Source organism: Apium graveolens, chromosome 11 (genome assembly GCF_009905375.1).
Source record: "Apium graveolens cultivar Ventura chromosome 11, ASM990537v1, whole genome shotgun sequence".
In the NCBI taxonomy this organism is placed as follows: domain Eukaryota; kingdom Viridiplantae; phylum Streptophyta; class Magnoliopsida; order Apiales; family Apiaceae; genus Apium; species Apium graveolens.
Window position 1 is genome coordinate 57,577,717 of NC_133657.1, and position 25,005 is coordinate 57,602,721.

The following is a 25,005-nucleotide window of genomic DNA, read 5'->3' on the forward strand; positions in this document are numbered from 1 at the left end:
TGCAAGTGTTATATTTTAAGGAATCAAGTTGACCAACATGGAAATTTTAATGCAAAAGATGATGAAGGTATCTTTGTGGAATATGTTATTGGGAAAACATATAGAGTCTACAATTTGAGAACCTACATTATTATGAAATTTGTACATATTGTGTCTGATGATAAAAAGATTGATGGACTTAGAGATGAAGGTTTCTATGAAAGCCTCAAATTTGATAATGTTGAGATGTATTTTAATGACAGTGATGATGAAGATGATCAAGAAATAATGGCAAAAGAAAATTCAAACTTGCCATTAAATGAAGCAATGACAGTTGATGCATAGAGTACTGCATCCGTTGAAAGATAAAATGCAGTATCCTTTGAAAGAAAAAGGACTGCATCCGTTGAAAGAAGAAGTGCAGCATTCATTGAAAGACAAAGTGCATCATTCATTTAAAGACAAAATTCAGCATTCGTTGATGATCACTCTAAATCACTGTTTGGCAGAACCCCATCTTCAAATCAAAGATCCAGAACTCAGGAAGAGTGTCAACTAGTCAACACTCAGTCACACATCAAGACACCAATGAAGCCACTTCATCTAGAGCAAATCTGCCACCTCAAAGAAAATGGATCGAGGATCATTCATTTGAACTAATTATTAGTGACGCAACATCTAGAGTGCAAATAAGGAGATAAACTCAAGATGAATTTCTATACAATAGCTTTGTATCACAGGAAGAACCAAAGCATCTGAAGATTCATGAATATCCAATTTGGAAGGTAAAGATGGTCGCGTGTCTGGAAGCAACATATCCTGAATATCTGAATAAGATTTATGATGGTCCTCACAGGCCAATAAAACTAGCTGTTGCTGTTCCAGGCCAAGAAAAAAAGATGATTGCTAAAGATAAGAAGGATTATTCTTTTGAGGATCTTTCATCTATTATGAAAGATGCAAAAGTAAGACATATTTTGCATAACAGTCTTGATAGTGTCATGTCAAATAGAGTAATTGTATGCAAAACTACCAAAGAAATTTGGGACACTTTGGAGGTAAAGTGTCAAGGCACCAATGCTATCAAGAAGAACAGAAGAACCATACTTACTCAGGAGTATAAACACTTTGACTCAAAAGCTGATGAGTCCTTAACTGAAATCTATGACATGTTTCAAAAGCTGATGAATGACCTGTCATTGGTAGACAAAGAATATGATCCAGAAGATTCTAACTTGAAGTTTCTTCTTGCACTCCCTAAAAAGTGGGACTTAAAAGTCACATCTATAAGGAACAACTATGATCTTGATGATACATCTCTGGATGAGATCTATGGCATGCTGAAAACTCATGAACTGGAGATGGAGCAACGAAGCAAGAGGAAAGGACCAAAAATAAGGCAAGATGCACTGAAGGTTGAAGAGAAACCAAGGGAGAAAGCTAGGAGAAAAAGCCACTCTAAAGGCAAAGTCATGATTACAAAGTCAAATACAGAGTCATCAAACTCTGATGATGACTCAAACTCTGATAGTAAATTAGAAACTGAAAATGATCATTATAACAATGAAGATATTGAGAAAATGGCTGCTCTTTTGGTTAAAAGCTTCAAGAAAATGGCTTATAAGAACTTCAGGAACAACAACAAGAAGTTTTCTAGAAAAGGGTCCTGTTCCTCAAACACTGATCAAAGGAATTATAGGAGAAACTCTGGGGATAAGGAGTCAAGATCTGGGAAATATGACAAGTTAAAGGAAAAGTGCTACAACTGTGATGGAGTTGGACACTTTGCAACTGTGACCTCAAACCACACTTGCTTTTGATACTAGTGATATTTATGAACTAAGATTATTTCTAAAATATATGTATGTTAGTTATAGAGATCAAACTCTTGAAAATACTAGGATTAAGAATGAAAACCTTAATCTTAAGAAAATGAATGATCACCTAGAATATGAGTTGATTCTCATGCTAGAAACTCAAAAGGAAACAAATGATGCTTTCTATGTTAAAGAAAAACTGTAAGAAAAGCATGCTTATCTAGAAAAGGAATTAGCTAAAGAAAGAGAAGTGATTAAACTTTGGACTAATTCAGGAAAACAACTCAGGATTTAGAAGAAAATGGCTTTTGGGGGTCAGGATTAGGATATGCTGATAAAACTAATTATGATAAAAGAAATAATAAGGAAACTGAGAAAGTTAAACCAATAAATACTTACGAGAAGGTAAAACTAAACAAGTCTCAGTTAAGACCTATTAATTTTAACTTAAGTGTTGAAGCTGTGAAGTCAGTTAATGAAAAAGGGTCAACATCAGCATCTAAGTCAAATTTAAAAATTGATAAGTAAGAACCAGTTCATACAGGGTCAATAAATATTGGTTTAATAACTGAGAATCAGCTTAAGAAAAAACCGAAGGATGTTAAAAAGAAAAAACAAGGAAAAACAACATAGAAAGAATAGAAATGGAAAAGAAGGTGTTAATAAGGAGAACAAATATAAACACATCTCTAACACACCTAGAAAGGCCTGTTTTAACTATGGTAGTGCTAATCATCTTAATGTTGCTTGTAAGAAGAATAAAGGGTTAAATACTATGCTTCCTAGGTCAGAGTTTAGGAATAGAGCAGTTACATATAAACCACAGAATCAATGTTTTCTTTGTGGTAATGTTTGGAATTCAATTTACACATGTAAATAGTATCACATTTTGTATTATAATTACTATGAACTGAAACCCTCTTTAAATAAATCAAAAGTTGCTTCTGCATGTGTAAACTCTGATATTAAAAATATTAGCATAAACTCTGATTCAAAGTCTTCTGCTACAAATGTTAACAAACTTAAAAGGTCAAAGGATCCAAACAAGTCTGGGTCCTTAAAACACTAATTAATTGTTAAATCCGATTGCAGGGTAACAAGAAAAATTCTTTAGTCTTGGACAGTGGATGCCCAGGACATATGACTGGGAATAAATCCATGCTATCAGAGTTTAAGGAGGAAGTTGGCCCAAATGTTTCTTATGGATATGGCAACTTAGGAAAGACTTTGGGATATGGAAAGATTAAGCTTGGAAATATCATCATTGAGGATGTAGTGCTGGTTGTAGGATTCAAGCATAATCTGATCAGTATGAGTCAAATCTGTGACAAAGGTTTCCACGTGAATTTTTATGAGGAATATTGTGAAATTGTCAGTAAATCATATGGAAAGGTTGCAATGACTGATGTTAGACATGGTAACTTATATGAAGCCAAGATCTCCATAAATACTGTGTAATAACCCCAATTTTTGGAAATTTTTGAAACACGGATGAATAGTAACTTTTGCTGATGATGCTGATTAAGGAAAATTATCAGAACACGCTATATAGGAGTACTGTTATGGAAATTCTAAGATCGTATTAGTACTCCATAAAGTAAATAAGTGTATGAAAAGATCGTCAGAATCCAAATTCGAACACTTTGATTTTTCCCGAAAATCCACCAGATACCGAAAGAATTGAGTATAAGGTAACATGATTAAAAGGATTTAAATTCAAGGATTATAAGAGAGGATCATAAAAGGAATACAAAATATTGAGAAAGGTTTAGGGGAACCCAAGTAATAAGATCCCGGATATGATCCCTCAAACGACGAACGAGAACGAAAGTTAAGCGAACCGTAAAACAAATAAGCGACCAAGAGACAAGCTTGTACAAGAAGCCAAGGATTGTGACATCATCAAACCACAAGGAAGAGACATGTGGCAAATGGATGACATAGGCATGGTGACATAAGCATGACAAATGGAGGGATTGGTTGGTTGATTTTAAGCCATTCATTTTTTACCATGGTAAAAGGATAATTAACAAAACAAAACAAAGCAACCAAGCCAAAACAAATCAAAAACACAAAATACAAGTTGACTTTCATTTCCTTCAAAAAGCTCTCGGCCAAAACCAGAGTAGCAACTTCAAACTACCATATCTCCTTCAATACTCACTCAAATAGTATGTTCTATAGCTCTTTGGAAATGTATTGAGATGGCCTACAACTCTTGTTCACAAGTCTCGTCCAAATAAGCATGGTAAGACTCTCGTTTTGACAGTTCTTTCAATCTGACTTTTAGAAACTTCAAAACCTAACTTTGTGTTCTTGATTTCTTTGGAAAGATCAAGCTTGTAGGAGGCTCCCTAAGACTTCCTAGCTACTCTAATCACTCCAAGGAAGGTATAACACCTCCAAACCCTAACTTTACTTTGACTATTATGATGGTTTTGATGGTTATAGTAAATGAGAAGCATGATGCTTGTGTGTTTAGAGTTTGGATTGGATTTTGTAGTGATTTGGATGTTGAAATCTTGTTTATAGTTAATGAAACTTAAGTATAGCTAGTAGTTCATGTGTGGGGTTGTATAAATTGGAAAATATTGAGGTTTGGGGACTGATGTAGTAAGGTTTGGATGAGGGTTGTTTGTATTGTTGGTTGTGAGTTGAATGGTGGTTATTTGGAGTGGTTTAAAAATTGGAAATCGCGTAAACATAAACGTCATAATGCCCGATTTTCCTTAATTGTTCTGTTCTTAACTTTAGGACCCGTGAACTCACTGAAAGATTCTAACCTTTGCCATGTTTAGATATTTCATGTTACGAGCTTCGTTTTGATATGTGGTTCGCTTGAATCCGATGTACGGTTTAGGAGAAACGACCGTTTTAAGTAACGGCGCTTCGCGAGCGAACCATTACCCCTCGCCTTACTTTGAAACCTTGGTTAAGGACCTTAAATGACTAATTGGAGTATGAAACAATTATGTAAAGTGGACTAGGCAGTTGGTAGGGTATTCGCGAAAGCGTCGCCTTAAAATTCGTAACGGTTAATTTATTAAAAATGGTGGAGCCGACGGTACTCAAACGACTTATGTGATTTGTTAAGCTTAGAAATGACCATAAGCAAACGTTAGGGTTCAATTGGTTAAAGTCTAATTTCTTAAGCGACCGTGGTTTAATTCCGGCTTATGTTGTTGTTCATAGGTTACCGGACCCACTCTAAGCTTAAGTCTACCCCGGAGCACTCAGGCAAGTTTTCTACCCGTTATACTGTTGTGGTGATGCATATATGTATATGCATTATCTTGTGATAGATGCATGATTGTTATTAGCAAATCTTGCGATATATTGGAGCATGTTGATATGGTTTATATGCATGCCTGTTTCATAATATTGATATCTAACTGTTGATTCAAATGCTTATAAGTTGCATAATACCTATGCTAGAGATAAGCAGTAATTGCGTATACCCTTAGTATAGGGGACCCAAAGGCGAATATTTTCTAAATCGGGAGTCGATATTCCCGAGTATATTATATATATTTATATATATATATATATATATAGTTTTCAAAACTATTAATCGAATAAGGTTTATTCGATAACTTTATTTTTATTAATGAATATTAGTTTGAATATTCATTCGAGGCCTTTTGACTCTGTTTATTCTATTTAATGAATATTACTTTGAATATTCATTTGAGGACTTATGACTCTGTTTATTCTATTTAATGAATATTACTTTGAATATTCATTTGAGGACTTATGACTCTGTTTATTCTATTTAATGAATATTACTTTGAATATTCATTCGAGAACTTATGACTCTGTTTATTCTATTTAATGAATATTATTTTTAATATTCATTCGAGGACTTATGACTCCGATTATTTACTAAATAATATTCTTTATTTTATTAAAGAATAGTGTTTCGATAATTAAACTCATTTTCGATTATTCAAATAAAGATCGTACTTTCGTATAAGTATATCTTTGGTTATTTATTATTCATTTCAAGTATGAGTCTTAAAACTTCTACTTCCATTATTTTTATAGAGATTATCCTTTATGGGAATATTATTTAAATAATAATATTCAGATATTCTCCAACATATCGGGACTGATTTATTTCATTAAATCAGTATTACTCCAAACATTCTTAAAAATGTTTTCGAGTCTTCAAAATAACTTTTAAAAGTTAGAGCGGATCCAAAAACTCATTTTTTTTATATATTTAAGTTCTTCCTTTCGAAGGGGATTTGAATACTCGCTCAAAACCTGAGGGATCCGGCTCAGTGGTGTATTTTACATTCGCAACGAGGTTGCTGTTTTGAGAAAACATCTTGATTACTTTCCCATCGTTCGGGAAGTAAGTCCATCTATTGAGTCGGCATAAGCAACATGGGCTCAGTGGGCGTCCATGCAAGTTTAAGTGGCTCAGTTGGAGTCCATCAAATGCGTAAGTGGCTGAGTGGCAGTCCAGCATAAGGTCCTATTGCGACCAGGGTGATGACCAGTGGGGAATTCGTCCATCTACTAGTAGAAAATGTTACTTATTGGTATCTTTGCCTGATCAGCAAGATATCAGGTTTATGCCAAGGTTTTCTCCTTTCCAAATTCATTGGATATTGCAACCCTGTTTATAATTTTCATAACAGAGGTTTTCAAGGAGTGTATGAAATGTATATATATATATAGGTGTATATATATATCGGGACTTAATGAAGTATCTCGTAACTTCATTATTTATAATGATATTTCAAGGATTGAATCTATTCAAATCTTATCTTGTAGTCTCATCTATGTGATGAACTTTTGAAATGGATTATACCTTGAACGGTGGTAGTTCAAGTAGTATTCGGAAAAGATATAAGTATATTGGAGTATCTCGTAACTTCACCTTTTCAACTTATATTTGGTTAATGATTATCTTATGCATGACAAAGATTTTCACAAAAACGTTGAGACAAGGTTAGATATATGAGATCACCTTGCAACGATTTTTTATACAGTTATAAACTGGAACTTTGTTTTTATTATGCATAGAAGAGGACTTCCAAGATTTTGAAAAGTATATGTACATATATACTGAATATTTTACGACTTGGTCGCGTTAAGATATCAAACTTGGTTCATTTTTTCTTGACCAAGACTTTCATGAGTACTATGAGAATGATCATATATTGTTAATTATTATACATATTATTTCGGTGGGCTTGTTGCTCACCCTTGCTTTCTTCTTTCATCACACAACAACAGATAGACATGATGAACATGATCAAGCTCCCAATTCGTGAGCGGTTAGGAAACGTTCCGCAGTTTCCTGTAGGCGTTGATGCCGTTGTAGCTGAGGTAGGAACTACCAGTAGGCTAGGCTTTCAACTTTTGTTGTACCGGACTTATATATCTATATGGATTGTAATAATGGCAAAGAAATGTAAATTTATTCAGAAACCCTCTTGAGGTGTAATGGCTTATAATGTGGAATAAAATGACTTGTGTTATTTTTGGTATTCATCTCTGAGACTATAACTTGTGGCGTGTGTGTGTATATTATGGGGTCACAGTACGGAGTAGTTGATTGTTTATTAAGATTGGGTGTTATTAAGGGAAATGGAACTCGTGACAACCCGGATCCCCGACCCCGGATTTGGGGGTGTTACAGAAATGGTATCAGAGCTAAGCGTTATAAACCTCAGAGATGATGTGACATTAAGATAATAAGTTCACTAAGATAATAAGAACTCTTGCCAAGTTCATAGTCGGGCTACCTAACATAGTACTGACAGTTAAAACCCTTATGGGAACCCTTATAAATATCGTGATAGAAGCGTAGTTCGTTATCTTATATAGTAGCGGGACTCCGAACCCTGAGGTTGAGGAGCAACAGCGCGATGATGTTTTATTACTGATTGGGGATCAGATTGTGGATCCAATGGAACACCCTAATGAGGGACCAGATGATATTCATATTGAGGATGTTGCGGTTGAGGATGTTGTCCCAGAAGGGATTATTGTTGAGAAGGATCTCGTGGAGGATCCTAACAAGACTGAAGAGATGACCGTTGAGGAATTGATAACCATGGTTAGGGTGACTACCAGAGGTAGGATTGGCCGGTCACTACCGGAGGTTCGTTCAAGTTTGTAAAGATAGTAGCCCCTTTAACGCGGCTTACTCGTAAGACTGAGAAGTTCGAATGGACAGAGAAATGCGAGAACAACTTTTAAGAACTGAAGCAAAGGTTGGTGACGTCCCCTATGTTGGCGTTGCCAGATGGAAAATGAGATTTTGTGAAGTGTAGTGACGCTTCGCATAAGGAATTAGGGTGCTTCTTATACAGCACCGCAAGGTAATCGCGTACGCGTCAAGACAATTAAGGGAATATAAAATTCGATATCCCCACCCATGAGCTTGGGCTTGTGGCAATAGTTTTGCCCTAAAGATTGGAGGCACTACTTGTATGGAGAGAAGTGCGAGATTTACACAAGCCATAAGTGCTCTAGTACATTTTCACGCAGAAAGAGCTCAACATGCGCCAAATAAGGTGGTTAGAGCTAATCAAGGATTACGATTATGAGATTCTTTATCATCCAGGGAAAGCTAAAATGGTGGCTAATGCCCTTAGTAGAAAGGAGAAACTCAAGATGATATTGTCTCTAAGAGAGTTGATAAGAGATTTTGAGAAAATGGAAATAGAAGTGAACGCAACCGGAGCCGGTACCGAAAAGCTGTTTGAGATCGCTATGCGGTCTGAATTATTGGAAAATATAATATTGTGCCAAGAAAAAGTGATGAATGAAGGCAGAGAGTCAATGAATGGAGAAGAGATCCATACCGAGAAAGATGATAAGGGGATAGTGAGGTGTTCCTACAGAATTTGGGTTCCAAAAGTTCAAGAGCTTAAGGATGAGAACTTAGATGAGAGCCATAGTTTGAGGAATAAGATTTAGGGCAAACCTTGAATGTGATAGTCAGGGAGGTTGCCATCAAGAAAGAAAGAATCCATAACATAATAGAGTGGAAAATAAGGTTTTTAACGTATAAGATAACCCCGATTATGAGAGAAGGTTGAAACATTTCATACTGAGAAAACAGAAGTCGAACAAGATAGGGAGAACCAGGATGGTACTCCTATTGGGCAATTCATGGACCTGTCTAAACAGAACTTATACTTTTATTCCCAACCACCACCTCGAGGAAACAATGCGGTGAGAAATTCTTTCAGGACCTTTAAGTCGCTAAGCTCTCAGAGTTCCAAGGAACAAGCTGACCTAGCCGAGGCAAGTGCCTGGCTAAAGGAAATAGAGAAATGATTTTATATTCTAAATGATTGATGAAGCACAAAAGACTATTTTTGTCACTTACCCTCCTAAGAGAGAGGCCACCCGCTGGTGAAAGGCAAAGAAAGGCACAGAGCCAGAGGTTATGATAAACTGATTAAAGTTCAGTCAATTGTTTTCGGGAAAGTAATTCCCAAGGATAAGGAGATAGTGTAAAAGCTTTGGAGCTAGAATAAAAGTGGATGAGTATGATGAATTATGAATCTAAGGTGTAAAAGTTGTCAAGATTCGTTCTGAGGACACGAATCCAAAATGACGGGATGTTCGAAATCAATGCTTATGTTGTGTTGGTTCATCTAATGGTTGTAATGGAAACGAAAATAAAAGACTAAAAAGGGAAGGAGTATAAAGGGATATAAAGGAAATAGAGTTGAGAAATGATAAGGGAGTTAGGTATGGGAAACCCTAAGAAACCCTTGCAATAAATATAGAGAAGTGTGTCATCATCAGCGCGATGGTGACTGATCATGAGATAAATTCAAGGTTGAAGGCGTAAGCGGTACGTATAATTAATCCCCTTAAGTTGAGAGTATTCGAGGAAACCTTGAGATAGTTCGAAGGATAAATAATGAGACGCAGATAGACTAAGGACACAAGAAAATAAGAAATTAGGAAAATTGGATGAAGGAAGTGACCTTCAAGAATGTGAAGTGTAAGACCGGTGGCATGATACCCAGAAAGGGAGACGTCAGGTATGAAAGATATCCCAACGTTGAGATGACTGTTGAGATCAACAACAAAAGTACATAAGGATTTATTAAGAAGATTTTCACGTTGAACACGACCAATATCTTCCAGAACATCCATGTTATCATTACCAAATCAGGAGAGAAAAGCGGATAACCATTGTTATCTTTTGGAGGCCATATGGATTGAAATCAATTTGAATAAAGATGCTATTATAAAATTAGTTATAGACTATCGAGGTGGGAATGATGAATAAGATAATCGATCAAGGAAATATGACTTGATTTATCCATGGAAGGATGCATGTACCTTTTTAAAGGTGGAATTAAGGATAAAACCTCGATAACTTGAGATGAATCCTAGGGGAATGCATAAAGGTTGGCATTTCGCCCTTAATAGGGACATCATGAGTTTTGGCAGTATAAATTAAAAAGGATTATGGTAACAAAAACCTTTAAAGATCAGTAGAGAAAATTTTTAGAAGTACATAGACAATGGTTCTAGTATTAGTAAATGGTATTTTGATATGCCCTGTATCTACGGAATACAGGAGGAGCGATTCATGGATAACCTTAAAGGTTTTACAAGGAAAAAGGTAATATTCAAAGTTCTCAAGAATAGAAATTTTGATAAAAGAAATGTGACGTAATTATAATAATGCCAGGTGGGCACATGTTGAACCATAAGAAAGTATAGATCGACCCAATGAAGGTCGAGATTGGTGAAAACGAGAAGGACCCAAGGTAAGAGACGTCCTAAGTATGATCGAGAGTCAGTCATGACAATGTTCACATCTAAAGACTAAGGCAGTGACTTATGGAAAAATGGTGATTTTTTTTATCACAAGGACTTAAGAAAAGCAATTTTACATAAGCAGTGATTGAAATGAGGTGGAAAATTTATTTGGAGGTGGTTAAAATGACATTGATTGTAAGGAAATTTTACTATCAGGAAAGGCCAAAGAGGTGGCCGACACCTTAAATGTAAGAGGATAATTATAGGCGCTCGTGCCAGAGGAATACAATGATGATGGTTGAAGCCGTGAAGGTTGTATTATGGTTTGGAAGATTGACATTCCTTCTGATGACTGTGCAATACCCAACCGTAATAGTAGTTTGGTAAAGGTTTAATTCATGTAATCGCCATGAGCGGGCTATCTATCTTAGAAGTTACTATCTTGAGATAAGCCAGGACCATGTTACGAAATGACTAAATGAACCTTTGAGATGCATGTCTCCCAATAAAGACTTATGGTTAATAATGGTATTAACCTTCTATCGTTGCTTTGATTGAAACTCTTCTGCAATTTTATCTGCTTTATGTCGTGAAAGTACGTCAGGATCTGGAGTGTTCTTCATGAATTATGAATAGTGATTATGTTAACTCCTTAGAAGAATTTAATACGATAGGTATGGACTCCGTATGGTTAGCTATTAAGATTCCAAGGAAAACGAATGATGACAGTAGGTCAGTGGTGGACCCTAGTAATGCAGCAATGATTCTTTGAATAATGAGCCGATTACAACCGTGAGAGTTGTAGTGTAATGGATGTTGAGATTGAGTACCACTAATCGGGTTGTGGTGATGTATAAGTTATCATTAATAGACTAATTAAGTCGATTATTTACCTATTGAATACTTATTCCTTCTTATGGATAGAGAGTCGTATTACTATACGAGGAAGGTTGCGATGCAAGCATAGAATTCTAATAACGATGATGTCTAGAATGAAATCCCAGATTCGATTTTCGATGTCGAGGGAGTTTCAAAGGTGATTGTGTATAAGCTCGAGCAAGAGTATGGGTCCATAGAATGATGGACAGAATAGCAAAAAAAAATATTTAGGCATGTGAAATACGATGCTATTATACTTGATGTTGATTTATATACATATATGTTTTGTTCTCCTATAATAAACCTCTATAGTTCAGAGGTAGATTCCAAGCCAGATATTTTGTGGCAGTATATTTTTTTTATATATATACAATTCTCTTCAATTCGTTCTTTTCTCTCCTTTTCATTTCATGTAAGATGAGAAGAACAACCCTTCCAGAAGGGGAGGTATTGCCGAATGACTATCTATCTATGTGATAGAAGCCTAATAGGATACCACATGTTGTTTAATTGCTTGTCAAGTACCAAAGGCTGGCCACCTTCTGTACTAACTATGCAATAGAACAAGTGTTCATGATCATAGTGATCTCTCAACAAATTCCTTTACCTCTATATGATGGATCAAGCTTTCGAAGATAGAAGTAGTTAGAAAAGGAGTAGTATGAGTATGGTGGTATTCGGAAAGGAAACACATTCGTGATACTAAGGTTGACGCGTGTATTAAAAGGTTATAGAATGCTAACGAGCAAAAGTATAATCAGTATAAAATTTGGTACGGAAGGTAGTAACGATTACGAACTGGAAAAGAGTGGGTATTGAGAAGCAAAAGCTGTAGATCTAGATTAGATAATAAGAGTCTGTACAATAGACTTGAAAGAAATTTGGAATGATCACTTATCGCGGGTTGAGTTTTCTTACGATAATCGATCGTATGTCAGTATCGAGGTATCGCCTTATGAGATCCTTGAGGGAAGACAATGTCGATCTCCTTTATGTTAGGATGAAGTTGTAGAGCGCAAGATGATCGGACCCACAGTAGTCCAAAGGACCAAGGATATAATAGATCTAATCAGAGGACGGCTGGTAGTAGCCCGAGATGGACATAAGAAGTATGTGGATTCGACACGAAAGGATAAATAATAGGAAGTAGGGGACCTAGTGTTGTTACAGGTATTCCCTGGGAAAGGATGGATGAGGTTCCAAAAGAAAGGAAAGCTAAGCCTACGAATTGTTGGACCCTTTGAGGTATTAAGACGTATTGGGAAGTTAGCATATGAGCTATCCCTACCCCCGAACATGTAGCAAGTTCATAACGTGTTCCACGTATCAATATTAAGGAAGTATAATTCGGATGCTAGACAAATAGGGGCATATGAGCGCATAGACATGCAACCCGACGTAACCTATATGGAGCAACCAGGAAGGGTTATAGATTGAAAAGGAACAAGTGCTTAGGAGAAGGGTTATCAAACTAGGCAGAGTTTGGTGGTAGGACCACAATGTGGGAAAATTTACTCGAGAGTTAGAAAGTGCAATGCTAAGAGAGTATCCCTATTCATTTTCTATCTAATTCCGGGACGGAATCCTTTTAAGGAGGGGAGACTGTAATAACCCCAATTTTTGAAAATTTTTGAAACACGGATGAATAGTAACTTTTGCTGATGATGCTGATTAAGGAAAATTATCAGAACACGCTATATAGGAGTACTGTTATGGAAATTCTAAGATCGTATTAGTACTCCATAAAGTAAATAAGTGTATGGAAAGATCGTCAGAATCCAAATTCGAACACTTTGATTTTTCCCGAAAATCCACCAGATACCGAAAGAATTGAGTATAAGGTAACATGATTAAAAGGATTTAAATTCAAGGATTATAAGAGAGGATCAGAAAAGGAATACAAAATATTGAGAAAGGTTTAGGGGAACCCAAGTAATAAGATCCCGGATATGATCCCTCAAACGACGAACGAGAACGAAAGTTAAGCGAACCGTAAAACAAATAAGCGACCAAGAGACAAGCTTGTACAAGAAGCCAAGGATTGTGACATCATCAAACCACAAGGAAGAGACATGTGGCAAATGGATGACATAGGCATGGTGACATAAGCATGACAAATGGAGGGATTGGTTGGTTGATTTTAAGCCATTCATTTTTTACCATGGTAAAAGGATAATTAACAAAACAAAACAAAGCAACCAAGCCAAAACAAATCAAAAACACGAAATACAAGTTGACTTTCATTTCCTTCAAAAAGCTCTCGGCCAAAACCAGAGCCGCAACTTCAAACTACCATATCTCCTTCAATACTCACTCAAATAGTATGTTCTATAGCTCTTTGGAAATGTATTGAGATGGCCTACAACTCTTGTTCATAAGTCTCGTCCAAATAAGCATGGTAAGACTCTCGTTTTGACAGTTCTTTCAATCTGACTTTTAGAAACTTTAAAACCTAACTTTGTGTTCTTGATTTCTTTGGAAAGATCAAGCTTGTAGGAGGCTCCCTAAGACTTCCTAGCTACTCTAATCACTCCAAGGAAGGTATAACACCTCCAAACCCTAACTTTACTTTGACTATTATGATGGTTTTGATGGTTATAGTAAATGAGAAGCATGATGCTTGTGTGTTTAGAGTTTGGATTGGATTTTGTAGTGATTTGGATGTTGAAATCTTGTTTATAGTTAATGAAACTTAAGTATAGTTGGTAGTTCATGTGTGGGGTTGTATAAATTGGAAAATCTTGAGGTTTGGGGACTGATGTAGTAAGGTTTGGATGAGGGTTGTTTGTATTGTTGGTTGTGAGTTGAATGGTGGTTATTTGGAGTGGTTTAAAAATTGGAAATCGCGTAAACATAAACGTCATAATGCCCGATTTTCCTTAATTGTTCTGTTCTTAACTTTAGGACCCGTGAACTTACTGAAAGATTCTAACCTTTGCCACGTTTAGATATTTCATGTTACGAGCTTCGTTTTGATATGTGGCTCGCTTGAATCCGATGTACGGTTTAGGAGAAACGACCGTTTTAAGTAACGGCGCTTCGCGAGCGAACCATTACCCCTCGCCTTACTTTGAAACCTTGGTTAAGGACCTTAAATGACTAATTGGAGTATGAAACAATTATGTAAAGTGGACTAGGCAGTTGGTAGGGTATTCGCGAAAGCGTCGCCTTAAAATTCGTAACGGTTAATTTATTAAAAATGGTGGAGCCGAGGGTACTCAAACGACTTATGTGATTTGTTAAGCTTAGAAATGACCATAAGCAAACGTTAGGGTTCAATTGGTTAAAGTCTAGTTTCTTAAGCGACCGTGGTTTAATTCCGGCTTATGTTGTTGTTCATAGGTTACCGGACCCACTCTAAGCTTAAGTCTACCCCGGAGCACTCAGGCAAGTTTTCTACCCGTTATACTGTTGTGGTGATGTATATATGTATATGCATTATCTTGTGATAGATGCATGATTGTTATTAGCAAATCTTGCGATATATTGGAGCATGTTGATATGGTTTATATGCATGCCTGTTTCATAATATTGATATCTAACTGTTGATTCAAATGCTTATAAGTTGCATAATACCTATGCTAGAGATAAGCAGTAATTGCGTATACCCTTAGTATAGGGGACCCAAAGGCGAATATTTTCTAAATCGGGAGTCGATGTTCCCGAGTATATTATATATATTTATATATATATATAGTTTTCAAAACTATTAATCGAATAAGGTTTATTCGATAACTTTATTTTTATTAATGAATATTAGTTTGAATATTCATTCGAAGCCTTATGACTCTGTTTATTCCATTTAATGAATATTACTTTGAATATTCATTTGAGGACTTATGACTCTGTTTATTCTATTTAATGAATATTACTTTGAATATTCATTTGAGGACTTATGACTCTGTTTATTCTATTTAATGAATATTTCTTTGAATATTCATTCGAGAACTTATGACTCTGTTTATTCTATTTAATGAATATTATTTTTAATATTCATTCGAGGACTTATGACTCCGATTATTTACTAAATAATATTCTTTATTTTATTAAAGAATAGTGTTTCGATAATTAAACTCATTTTCGATTATTCAAATAAAGATCGTACTTTCGTATAAGTATATCTTTGGTTATTTATTATTCATTTCAAGTATGAGTCTTAAAACTTCTACTTCCATTATTTTTATAGAGATTATCCTTTATGGGAATATTATTTAAATAATAATATTCAGATATTCTCCAACATATCGGGACTGATTTATTTCATTAAATCAGTATTACTCCAAACATTCTTAAAAATGTTTTCGAGTCTTCAAAATGACTTTTAAAAGTTAGAGCGGATCCCAAAACTCATTTTTTTTATATATTTAAGTTCTTCCTTTCGAAGGGGATTTCAATACTCGCTCAAAACCTGAGGGATCCGGCTCAGTGGTGTATTTTACATTCGCAACGAGGTTGCTGTTTTGAGAAAACATCTTGATTACTTGCCAATCGTTCGGGAAGTAAGTCCATCTATTGAGTCGGCATAAGCAACATGGGCTCAGTGGGCGTCCATGAAAGTGTAAGTGGCTCAGTTGGAGTCCATCAAATGCGTAAGTGGCTGAGTGGCAGTCCATCATAAGGTCCTATTGCGACCAGGGTGATGACCAGTGGGGAATTCCTCCATCTACTAGTAGAAAAGGTTACTTATTGGTATCTTTGCCTGATCAGCAAGATATCAGGTTTATGCCAAGGTTTTCTCCTTTCCAAATTCATTGGATATTGCAACCCTGTTAATAATTTTCATAACAGAGGTTTTCAAGGAGTGTATGAAATGTATATATATATATAGGTGTATATATATATCGGGACTTAATGAAGTATCTCGTAACTTCATTATTTATAATGATATTTCAAGGATTGAATCTATTCAAATCTTATCTTGTAGTCTCATCCATGTGATGAACTTTTGAAATGGATTATACCTTGAACGGTGGTAGTTCAAGTAGTATTCGGAAAAGATATAAGTATATTGGAGTATCTCGTAACTTCACCTTTTCAACTTATATTTGGTTAATGATTATCTTATGCATGACAAAGATTTTCACAAAAACGTTGAGACAAGGTTAGATATATGACATCACCTTGCAACGATATTTTATACAGTTATAAACTGGAACTTTGTTTTTATTATGCATAGAAGAGGACTTCCAAGATTTTGAAAAGTATATGTACATATATACTGAATATTTTACGACTTGGTCGCGTTAAGATATCAAACTTGGTTCATTTTTTCTTGACCAAGACTTTCATGAGTACTATGAGAATGATCATATATTGTTAATTATTATACATATTATTTCGGTGGGCTTGTTGCTCACCCTTGCTTTCTTCTTTTATCACACAACAACAGATAGACATGATGAACATGATCAAGCTCCCAATTCGTGAGCGGTTAGGAAATGTTCCGCAGTTTCCTGTAGGCATTGATGCCGTTGTAGCTGAGGTAGGAACTACCAGTAGGCTAGGCTTTCAACTTTTGTTGTACCGGACTTATATATCTATATGGATTGTAATAATGGCAAAGAAATGTAAATTTATTCAGAAACCCTCTTGAGGTGTAATGGCTTATAATGTGGAATAAATTGACTTGTGTTATTTTTGGTATTCATCTCTGAGACTATAACTTGTGGCGCGTGTGTGTATATTGTGGGGTCACAATACGGAGTAGTTGATTGTTTATTAAGATTGGGTGTTATTAAGGGAAATGGAACTCGTGACAACCCGGATCCCCGACCCCGGATTTGGGGGTGTTACATACTAAAAATTCATAAACTTGTCTACTTAGTAGAGCATCTGTGGAAGACAGCTGGAACTGACATAAAATACCTTCTCATCTAAATTTCAACAACATTAGTGAAATTGTGAAGAAAGATCCAGTGAGAGAATTTCCCAATGCAGTATTTACTCATGATGGCTTATATGACTCGTGCCCAGAAAGCCAAGTTAAGAAAATCATATTTCAAGAGTAAAAATGAATCCTCAATTGTTAAACCATATCACTTACTTTATATTGATCTTTTTGGTCCAATCAATGTAATGTCTATTGTAAAGAAGAGGTATGCACTTGTTATTGTTGATGAGTATACAAGATACACATGGGTTTATTTTTTGCACACCAAGGATGAGACACCATCTATTCTTCTTGATCATGTAAGAGAACTGTAAAAAGGATCAACTCACAAAGTCAAAATTATTAGAACCGATAATGGAACTGAATTCAAGAACAACACTATGGAAGAATTCTACAAATACAAGGGGATAAAACAGGAATTTTCTGCCCTTAAAACTCTACAACAAAATAGAGTTCTTGAAAGAAAGAATAGAACTCTCATAGAAGCTACACGAACTATGCTTGAGGAAGCAAAATTTCCTACCTACTTCTAGGTTGAGGCTGTTCAAACTGCTTGCTTCATAAAAAATGCAATATTAATCAACAAGCATGGCAAAACACCATTTGAGATGGTAAAAGGAAAGAAGCCAAATTTGAAGTACTTTCACAATTTTTGCTGCAAACATTTTGTTCTCAAAACTCATCCTGAAAAGCTTACAAAGTTTGATCTAAAAGCTGATGAAGGCATTTTTGTCGGATATCCAGATTTTATAATATGAGAACAAGGGGGTGGTCATGGAATCTATTCATGTGTCTTTTGATGATAAGAAGATTACAGGTCTAAAGGATGCAGATGTCCATGAATAACTGAGATTTGAAAATGAAGTACCATATGCTGAACAGTTAAATCCTGACAGTCAGTCAAGGGGGAACACCATGATTCACATCAAGGGTCAAGTGATTCAAATCAAGAAACATCAGTAGATACTCCATCAGACTCTTATTTCTCAAATACTGATGAAGCAAATACTGATAATATTGGAAATACTGATTCAGGGGGAGCATCAGGAAATAATAGTGGTACAAGGCAAAATAAAACAAGAGACTTCATGGATCAAGGGAGGTTCTACTTCAAGAAGTCAACTTACTTTTGCAAGAAAATGGACTATGTCACATACACCTGACTTAATAATTGGAAATCCTGATTGTGGTGTTAAGATGGGGAAAGGCACACAAAATGAACGTCTCTATCATTCTTTTATATCTCAAATTGAACCAAAAAAGTGGAAGAAGCTCTTCAAGATGCTGACTGGATCACAACAATGCAAGACGGATTGAATGAATTTGAAAGGAAAAAATTCTGGACTCCTGTGTCAAGACCAAAGAATAGATCAGTTGTTGGTACAAAGTGGGTGTTCAGAAACAAGACTGACACTGAGGGCATTATTACAGGGAATAAAGCAAGGCTGGTTGCAAAGGGCTATTCACAGCAATAAGGCATTGATTATGGTGACTTTTTCTCCAGTTGCAAGGCTTGAGGCAATCAGAATTTTTCTAGCCTATGCTACTCACATGAAGTTCAAAGTGTTCCAAGTGGATGTGAAAAGTGCATTTCTGAATGGTGAACTTGAAGAGGAAGTTTATGTTGAACAACCTCCAGGGTTCATTGATCCAAAATATCCAGATCATGTCTACAAGTTGGATAAAGCACTCTATGGACTAAAGCAAGCTCCAAGAGCCGGGTACGAAACACTTGCTCAATTTATGTTGGAAAGTGGTTTTAAAAGAGGTAAAATTGATAAATCTCTATTTATAAGTACCATGGTAAGGACTTGTTGTTAGTACATATATATATTGATGATATCATTTTTGGTTCTACTAATGATAAACTCTGTGAGATGAAGCTGCCAATTTCTTGGTGGCAAATCGGTTTCTTGGTTTAGCAAGAAACAAAAGTCAATTTCCATATCAACTGCTAAAGTTGAGTACATTGCTGCAGGAAGCTGTTGGGCTCAAATACTTTGGATGAAGAATCTGTTACTGGATTATGAGTTAAAGTATTATAAAATTCCTATATATTCTGATAATCAAAGGGCTATTGCAATGATAGGAAATCCAGTACAACATTCAATGAATAAACACATCAGTATAAGGTACCATTTCATAAGGGAACATGTAATAGAAGGTATAGTGGATTTGCATTTTGTTCCAACAGATCAGCAATTGGCAGATATCTTCACCAAACCACTCTATGAAGCCACTTTTACCAGATTGGTGAATCAATTAGGAATGATCTTAGGACAATTCTCCAACTTTGATGAAATGTTATGATCTGTCATTGATAATTATAATGTGGTATCTCTATCTTATGTATCAGTATTTGTTAAAATCTGATAATAATGTTAAAATGAAATCATGTTAATTTTTTAAATACTGATATTCAATCCCAGTCAATTGCTACATGATAAACTCTGATTTTCTGAATAAACTCTGATACTGCTCAAACTTGTGTTGACTAATAAATCTTGGAAGCAGCTAATTAAATACTGATAATGGTCAAATCATGATTGACTATTTACAATCTGATGTCATTTGGAATTTATCAAAATATGTTTTTGATCAGTATTTTAAAATAATATTGAAGTAGTAGTTTAGTGGGAAAATTTAAGTGCTTACAATTCTTAATTGATGGCTTGAGGATAGGAAAAATGTCTGAGTGAACTACCAAACATTACTTTCGGTAACTGTGCATATTTTAAATGCAATAATTACATGCTTTCATGAATACTTTTCAGTCAATAAACTTATGCCACGTGTACCACTAAGGTGAATCGTTTCTAAGTATTGGAGTAGAGTATTAAAAAAAATCAATTTTTGATTTCTAATTAACACTTTATCAATTTCTGATTAACTTCTTCTCTCTTACTCTCTCGTCTCTAAAGCTTAAACTCTGAAATCCTAATCAGTCTTTAAGCCTCTTACTTACAGAAATATCATGAATTCACCTGTTGCTTCTAAACCTTTCCCTCACGGAGATGCCAAATTTGTTACAAATAATTATGCTGCTATTCTGGGCAACAATGAATAAATATTCATTTTCACATTTTTCAAGATTTCTTAAGGTCGAGTGAAGTTGAGTATGCTCTCAGAGCCCCAACAACTATTTCTGGAGACAAGATTCTCGCCTTTTGGAGAACTGGTGTTTATGATGACGGCTGGAGCTTCTGGGACTCCAAGCATTGTGATTGAGTTTGACAACAAAACCAGGGTTGTCACTCCTCAAAATATAAAGGATGCTCTTCAACTTCCTATTCATGACTCCTACTCTACATTTGTGGGAGATGCTGAAATGAGGAGATTCTTCAATAAATTGGCTATGACAAGAATATGAAGAATCTGGGCTAACTGAAGAGGAATGGGCTAGAGAAGAAGTGAAACTTCTTTTTTGATTGTATCACAAGGACTTTCAACAACAAATGCAAATTTTAATGCACTTCCAATCATGACACAACAAGTTGGGTACTCTCTAATTCATGGTGCAAATTATGATTTTGGTAGAGTTAATTTATATTTTATAGGGGATAGACTAAAAGCTGATAGGAATATAATATAGTATGCTAGATTTTGTTAGTTGATTTTTAATGTTTATTTCACTGACACCTTAATCCCTGCTAATCAAGTTGTGTCAGTTTTTAAGATCACCAAGAGAGCTTTTTTCTGATCTAATTTTTAAGATTCAGAAAAGGTTGTTCTTGCACCTTTGAGGTTGTCATTGATTGTTAAGAACTTGCTAATTGCAAGGATTCTTGAGACTTATAGTCTGCAAAACCAACAGAGTGCTAAGTTGCAGAACATAAAGTTGGTAACCCACCTGTTAGGTCCTAAAGGTACCTACAAGGGGGGGGTTATTGTATGTTCTTCATTTTCTAAAATTAATTATAGCGGAATATTTAAACTAAAATGAAATAAATACACAAAGAGATTTTGGGTAAATATTCTTTTTATTCAAAAGTATAAATACCCGGAGGTTTTCTTACAACTCCAAATAAAAAGATTCAAAGCTAAAAATATAAAAAGAACTAAAACAACAAGCTATAAATCTAGGATTCTTCTTATCACTCTAAAAATATAAAGCTCATATCAAAATGTATTAAATACAATCAAGGGAGTTTTAAATAATGAGTGTTACAAGTTTGTAAGGCTTTAAATGGTGTGTAACAAATTGGACATGACCTCTACTTGTCAAATCAAGCTTTTAAAGAGTGCTGAGATAAAACTTCAAGAGCTTCGCAATTTGTACAAATGGAGAGATTCAGAATTCAATTCGCTGCTGTTGATTATATAGACTGATAGGTAGGTGAGAGAAGCAGGGATACGTGGCTGATTTATGTCCATGTATTTGACTTGCACAGCTTGTAAATTTTCCAATTTGTACTCCCCGAGATTTAACTTGCGACTAGTAGCTTACAATGGGACTTCATACTTGATAAATTTGAGCAATCTCCTAACCTGCGATCATGGATTAGCTAGGGAGCATTTTTGCCTTAGTTTTTGTCACAAAATGTCCTAAGTGGTGACCATACAACCTTGTACAAGCTAACATGCGACCTTGCGCATGCCTAGGAGCTTTGTACTTGGTCTATGTGCACTCTAACTCCTAACCTGCGACCAAGGTTACAAAGGAAAAAGATTAGCCTTGTATTTTTCTGCTTAACTTACTAACCTGCGACCTTATGCATGCCTATGAGCTTTGTACTTGGTCTATGTGCACTATAACTCCCAACCTGCGGCCAAGGTTACCAAGGAGAAAGATTTCCCTTGTATTTTTCTGCTTAACTTGCTAACCTGTGACCCCATTCCCTTGTATAGCTTCCAACCTACGACCAAGACTCCCTAGTGTAGCTAGGAGAGTCAGTTTTCCCTAGAACAATTCCCATACATGCTAACCGAAGGGTTTTTAGCACATAAACGCAGCGAAAGCGTAAATTTAAATCTTAAAAAAAACCGAAACCCTCCGCATGATCCATGTGAAAAATAATATTTAATTCGTAGTTCAGTATGTTTACCTTAAGAAGCTTTACATTAATGGAAAGATGGAGGTCTTTAATGGCGATCCAAAAATGATGAACGGAGATCCTTGGCAGCTGCTCCTCAAGTGTGAAACACTCCTCCGGTATCCACCAAGAAATGATGTAATGAAGGAGGAGGAGATGGAGAGAATTAGGGTTTTATAAATCTTTTTGGTTGAGGCAAAAATAGGGTTTTGTAAATCTTTTTGGTTGAGGCAAAAATAGGGTTTATAATAGTATATTTATAGGCAAAATTTTCAGCTGAAAATTTTCCCATAAAATATTATTATTATTAACCCTTTATTATTCTCACTAATAATTAAAATACCTTTTAATTATTAATCCTTTTTCTAAACTCTTTAGAAATAATTCTCTCACTTGATTTAATTTTCAAAAATTAAATTCTTAATTAATAATATTAAGAACCTTTTCTTAATTAATTTATAATCAATTAAATCTCATTTAATCAATTATTAAATTTTCCAATTATTTATTTATTTCATAAATAAATAATTATCAGCCATTATTAATTAATTCCTCCACCATTAAATCATTCCTTTTTATGGTGGGACCCTGTAGGTTTAATATTAAGTCGGTATTAGAAATAAATAATAATAAAACTATTTTATCATTATTTATATAAATTCTCTAATTCATTAAATATGATTAATTAATTAATCATATTTATTCTACATCGTGAGGGATAATTCTCAACATATCGCGACTATCCGGATAATACGAATTCACTGCTTAGAATACCAAGAACGTATTCAGTGAGTAGTTACCGTACAATCAATTCCTTCTACCCTACAATGTCACGATTAAATACAAGGCATGGAACTTATGTCAAGCCTATTTTATTTAATCACTTGCTTTCCCATTCACTATGCTTAGTTCTATTTAATGTAAATTAGAAACTCCTTTCTAATTTCATTCACTCTGGCCAGAGATTCCAGAACTAGCATAAGTGGATCAGCATTGAACATTCTCTTCCTTCACTGGAAGGGGTAGATACTTTATTGATCATACACTATCTTCGTGTATAAATTCCTATACCCAGTAGAGCCCTTATAATTGTCCCTGGAGACTAAGAACTAAACTAAATCATAGTTCAGTATACACAAGATGACTATGATGACCTCATGTAATAACCCCAAAATTTTTCAACTTTTTGTAACCCTTGTGAATAGTGTTTTAGCTGAATGAGAAAACTTTTCACGCCACACTATGTAGGGGTTCTGTTATGGATATTCTGGGATTTTATTAGTACTATATGAAGTATATAAGTGTATGTAAATATCGTCAGAACCCAATTCCGAACACTTTGGTTTTTCCCGGAAATCCACAAGATACGGAGAGAATTGAGTATAAGGTAACAGGATAAAAAGGATTTAAATTAAAGGATTATAATAGAGGATCATAAAAAGGAATATAATGTATTGAGAAAGGTCAAGGGAACCTAAGTAATAAGATCCCGGGTATGATCCTTCAAACGATAAACGAGAACGAAAGTTAAGCGAACCGTGCAACAGATCAGCGGTCATTAGGCAAACGATTAGGGAGTTAATCAAAGGGTTTAAGGGGAGTGATGTCATCCAACCAATAGAAAGGAGACAAGGAAGGGAGGATGACATCATAGGGGTGACATAAGCATGACATGGAAGGAAGGAGGTGTGGTTGATTTAGGACCACACAAATGCAAGGACAAGGTGGTAATTTGCTAAATGGAAAACAAAAACAAGCCAACCAACTAGCAATTCATTTCATCAAAATCAAAAAAAAAATCAACCAAGGCATTGTCTTCACTTTGCTCTCGGCTTTCTTGCATTTTCAAAGCTAAAAATTTCCAAAATCAAGATCCAAGCATCCTTAATTGGTAAGAAAATTCCCTAACCTTCTTTATGCTTAGTAATGGCTATATCATAAGTTTAAGCCACAAATTCTTTCTCTAGCTTCTTGATTTAATCATTGGAGAAGACAATGAATAGTGTTTTCAAGTTTTAACTTGAGTTTTTTTTCTTGTTTTCTTGAAGATCCAAGCTTTCTTAAGACTACTCCAAGCTTATTAAGGCTTCCTAGCTTCACCCACCAATCCAAGGAAGGTATACCACTTTCAAACCCTAGGTTCATATATATTATAAAGTGATTTTGATGAGTAAGATGTTATGGTATCTTGTTGTTATGTTTAGAGTTGAGATTTGGAATGGTGGTGAAATGAAATGATAATTTAGTGGTTTTGATTTAAAGAAACTTAAAGCATGATTAAAGTTAGGTTAAGCATATGTATGAATGAGTAATATTGAATTGTTTGGGATTGTTATGATGTGGTAAGGATGGGTGTTTGATGTGTGTGGATTTGAGGATGGTTTGTGATGATTGTGGGTAGTTTTAAAAATGGGAAATCGCGTAAACATAGCCGTCGTAATGTCCGATTTTCTTTGGACTGTTTTTGTGCATAGCATTAGGACCCGAGAACCCCCTGCTAAATTGTGACCACTGCCATGTTTAGATAGCTCATGTTACGAGCTTCGTTTTGATATGTAGTTCGTCCGATTCCGATTTACGGTTTAGGAGAAACGACCGTTTCAAGTAACGGTGTTTCGCGAACGAAACTTTTTCCCTCGCCTTATTTTGGAATGTA